The following is a 5352-nucleotide window of genomic DNA, read 5'->3' on the forward strand; positions in this document are numbered from 1 at the left end:
CCCGCCCCCGTACGCCCCAGCCCATCCCGGTCGTCGCCCCGCTGTAAGAGATCGACCGCGCCCCGGCCCTGCCGCGCGTCGGCGGCCTCACACACACACACACACACGATTTTTTCTGTTTTTTGTTAATGTTTTTTTTTTGTATTTTGTATTTTGTTTTTTATATATACTTTTAGTTTATATAAACGTTAGATTAATGTCAAATGTTAGACGAATTAGATAGAAATATATGTTAGATATTAATGTAAAATGTTAGATGAATTAGAATTAGGTAGATATTAATGTTAGATGAGTTAGTTTTTAATACTTTGATAGTTATAGATGAATTAGATATATTAATGTCAAATGTTAGATATATTAAATTTACTATATATAGTAAGAAAATTAATTGAACTAGTTTATTTTAGTAAGTGCTTAGTTGAATTAGTTGAATTGAACTAGTTGAATTAATAGAGCTAGCTAGTTGAATAAATTAGTTGAAATAATATAGAACTAGCTAGCTAGTAAGTGTTTATAAATTAATGTTTCAACTATGAACATAGGAAATGTCGTTTGACGATGAAAACAATTTCGTTATGTGCCAATACTGCGAAGACGAGCCCGACCTGTGCGACAAAAATTTCCTAGTTGATGATAGGCGCTTTAGCATCAAGCTGGATGAGACCTTCGAAGTGGATACAGTAAGTCACAATGACAAGTATTTTTTCGTAATTAAGCATGACTTATACTTCATTTGCTTCAATTTATAATTTTAAATTTTCACTATTCTACTAGCGTATCCCCTGCCATGCAAGAATTTTTGTTTTGGATAAGATAGGTTTCAGTCCTAACAAAACTACGGAGGTAAAGAGAGTTTACTTGAAAACCGAGCATGGTTATACCTTCAACATCAAATTATACAATGCAGACACCTACACCTATTTTGAATGCAAAACTTGGCAAGCACTATGCAAGGCTTATGCATTTGAGCCTGATATGTTTATCACCTTTGATATTCGTCACGAAGATGATATTGAAGGTAATAGAGACATTTGGGTCGATATGCAGACGCCTCCAGTACTACCATTATGTGAGTTTCTCAACCATATTTATGTGAGTTGGCAACTAATTTCTATTGACAGCTTATTTCCATTCAAGCAAACATGTCCAGCGCTTGGTAGACAGTACCGTCCACTGTCCCAGGGCTGAACTAAACTGCGAGGAGATAAGTCATTATGTTTCATGGCTTGAGGATCTTGATGATGTCAAGAGAAATTATTTTCCTGAATTTGAAAATCTTAGTACTCAAAACGTGGGACCAATAGTGATCGTATTGAACTACGGTCACATCTATTTATGAAAGATGGTAAGATTTACTATTTGTCCTCAGTGCATCTTTTGCATACATTATTTTTCAAGCTAAACTTCATTGCTAAGTAATGTTACTATACGCGATGTTCTTCAATCGGGACTCCCGATGACAGTTGTGCCCAGTGGATCGAGACTAAAGGTCGCATGTTAATGGTTAGCTTACGGCCAAGATATCCTACATTGCACATGAGTGCATTCAAGATTTCTACAACCGAGGAATGCTTAATAGTGAAAGACTAGAGCAAAATTGTGAAGGATCACAGAGAAGTACTGGGGGGCAGCAAACAGAAGGGCAACCCACGATTAGGAGACAGGTTCATCTGCATGCTCCAATATGATGAATCAGGAGAGCTATACATGTTCTATGCTATTTTACCTGAGAGAGAGTAGCAGGAGTGATTAGCATGCTCTTAGTACTTGTCCTCTCATGTTCGTGTTCTTCGTCGATCCTGAACTTAATCTCATGACCATGTTGAACTCGATGATATCTTTGCTTCTGGTACAAGTGAATGTTTCTTCTTTAAGCTAGTGTTGGTGGTGATTAGATAGCGGTAATGACTATGATGATTAAATAGTGGTAATGACGACTATATATGATGATTTTTAGCTAGCTAGTATACTGTTGTTGGTGATGATATGATGCAAGAGTTTTTATATTAATATGATGATGATGAGTTATTATTTCATTTATGAAAGAAACCGCAGGTTAGTTTCAACTAGCTCTGCATCCAGTTGAAACTAATCTGCGGTACTTTCACCTAATGATTTAACAACTCATTATAATGTAAAAACAATCTCTAAATTAAATTGAAAATACAAAATTAAAGGAAAAACAAAAAATAAACCAAAACCACCCCAAACATTTAGTACCGGTTGGTGGTACCAACCGGTACTAAGCGGTACTAAAGGTCTCCCCGCACCCAGCCCTGGCATGTGCCACATGGTGGCATTTTAGTGGCAGTTCGTGCCGAACCGGTACTAAAGGGGGGACCTTTAGTCCCCACCCTTTAGTGCCGGTTATAGAACCGGCACTAAAGGCCCTTACGAACCGGTGATAAATCCCGGTTCTGCACTAGTGCCATGTGGCCTCCATCTCTACAGATAACTTATACAACCACTTACTGAGAAGACATCTGTTCTTGACTTCAAGATTTTCAATGCCTAGACCCCCTCGGTCTTTCGGTCTACAAATAATATCCCATTTGGCAAGTCTGTATTTTCGCTTTAGTTGATCACTTTACCAGAAGAATCGGGATCGATAGAAGTCCAGCCTTTTCGTAACTCCAATTGGAATCTCAAAAAGGATAAGAGAAACATTGGCATACTCGTGAGAACCGAATTAATAAGAATTAATCGGCCTCCGTATGACATCAGCTTGCCCTTCCAGCAACTTAGTTTCTTCTCAAATCGATCCTCAATACACTTCCATTCTCTGTTTGTCAGCTCACAATGGTGAATTGGTATACTCAAATACGTGAAAGGTAACGCCCCCAATTCGCACCCAAACAATTGCCTGTAAGCATCTTGTTCCTTATTGGCTCTTCCAAAACAGAACAATTCGCTTTTATGAAAGTTAATCTTTAACCCGGTCAACTGTTCCAATAAGCATAACACCAGCTTCATGTTTCTCGCTTTTGCCAAGTCATGATCCATAAAGATGATAGTATCATCGGCGTACTGTAGGATAGACACACCTTCATCAACTAGATGAGGCACCAGTCCACCTACCTGACCAGCCTCCTTAGCCCTTCCTATTAGAATTGCCAACATATCGAATACAATGTTGAACAGAATAGGGGACATCGGATCTCCTTGTCTCAGGCCCTTATGTGTCTGGAAATCGCGGCTCCCTCTCCAGACCCGGAACCATTCCGGTGAACTGTTTTCCAAACCCTGCGAGGCAAAGAAAATAATTACTTGATATCAGGAAATGAACAAAAGTTGCCAATATGGTGCGATAATGATCGATTGAACTTACTTTTGGAGCATTGCAGTCATGTACGCATACTCCTGGGGATCTTTTCGTCTCGAGTCTAAGACAGTTACTACTCCCCAGTTAAGCTTAATCTCTAGCAGAATAAAGTGGAACCTAGGCACGCATAACTCATCAATTACATTACTATAACCTCAAGTAAGCGAAGCCGAATATGCACAAGACAGTAAGACTCACTTGTAGTTGTAAGGAAAGAGTATTTTCCCTTTGTTTTGATGTCCAAGTAAGGATTTTAGCACGTTGTTCTCAGTATATTTGACTTTGTTTTGAACTGACCATACATTTATGGTATTTGGGTTAATGAAGCCAATGTCATAGATTTGTCTTTTTTTGAATTCGACGATCTTCAATCTGCATAATATAGTGAGGATAATTAGAAAGAAGATAAGAACAAGAGGCTCACCACGGTGGTGCCGGCGACGAGATTGGCGCGGGCGATCGACGACGGTGAGGACGGGAACGGGACATGACGGACCGCAAACCTAGATAAATCTTGAGGAATATGAAGCTTGGAGGTCGAGCTCTGAGAGGAGAAAGCCTAAGTAGTGTGGCTCGGACATTTCATCGAACACCTCATGGGCATAGGAGGTGAGCTAGAGCAACACACACCTCATGTGCATAGGAGGGCAAAAAAAACAGAGTGAGAACAGAGCAGTGAGTGGGCAGGGGGTATATATAGGCTTCTTTTTAGTCCCAGTTGGTGTCTAGAACCGGGACAGAAGATAGACCTTTGGTCCCGGTTCTAGCCACCAACCGGGACTAAACGTGCTGGCCCAGGAGCGAGGTCTATTGATCCTGGTTTGTGTCTGGAACCGGGACCAGAGGGGTCGGACGAACCAGGACCAATGGCCCCCGAGGCCCGGCCGGCACCCTGGCATCACGAACCGGGACTGATGCCCCCTTTGGTCCCGGTTCGTGAGTGAACGGGAATTAATGCCCTTACCCAGGCCTCAACCAAAGCCCTGTTTTCTAGTAGTGAAACATTGGTTCAGGCATGACCAGTTATGAGAAGGGGAAAAGAGAGATAGAGAATCAAACAAATCATGCAACTCAATCCCATCCTCCACGCGAGAGCTCTCTCATGTCTCCTCTCTACACCATTAACATAGGCTTCCTCCTAAGATCTGCGGCAGCCACCAACCTCCTCCCTTTGGCCACAGTTCCTCCCCTCCTCTCCGGCTGCAGCTCCTCCCCGTCCTCCTCTGGCGCAACCCTCGTCCAGCAGATCAACACCACATCAAGGTATGAGTCCCGCCCTCTCTTCTCCCCTCTTCCCGACTCTCCTCTTTCTTCCATCCAAAACTGTAGCTTTCCATGCTTGCCTGCTCCTTCTCATGTCCATATGTTTCTTCCTAAATCTGCTATTCCACTGACAAGGCAGCAGCCCCACCACAGCTTCTCTCCTTCCCCATACTTGATCTGGCTGTTCTAGTGATTTGGATGTTCTCTCTTTTTCTTGTAGAATATCGAGGTGTACCTGCTCTGATGGATCTATCCAATGATCCTAGGAGAAGAGCCACATCAGAGGATCCAGCCTGGAAGTATGAGTTGTGGTCATATTTAGAGAGGAAAGATTTACTCCACTCAAGTGTACATTGTGTGGCAAGATAGTCCATGGGGGAGTGAGAAGGCTGAAGCAACACCTTTCTAGGGGGTTCCAGTGATGTGGATAAGTGTCCCGAGGCATCCATGGAGATTAGGATAGAGATGTGCAATTTCTTAAACACAAGAAAGTATAAAGCTATGGAGCGGTATATTGATGAGGAGGATGAAGCTGAAATTCAAAGGTGTCCTTCTGTCATATACAAAAAATGATTTGAGGCCTATGCTTTGGTAACAATTTGTATGTTAATGTTAGTTGTTAAATCACCTAATTGGTTGCCATCTATTATATATGTATGCATCATTTATTAAGTTAATTCTAGTTGTTAAATCTCCTAATTGACTGCCACATATTATATATGCACGTGTCGAAGGCATCCCCTCGCGTTATGCTTTAGCGCTTATGC

Source organism: Triticum dicoccoides, chromosome 4A (genome assembly GCF_002162155.2).
Source record: "Triticum dicoccoides isolate Atlit2015 ecotype Zavitan chromosome 4A, WEW_v2.0, whole genome shotgun sequence".
Lineage (NCBI taxonomy): Eukaryota > Viridiplantae > Streptophyta > Magnoliopsida > Poales > Poaceae > Triticum > Triticum dicoccoides.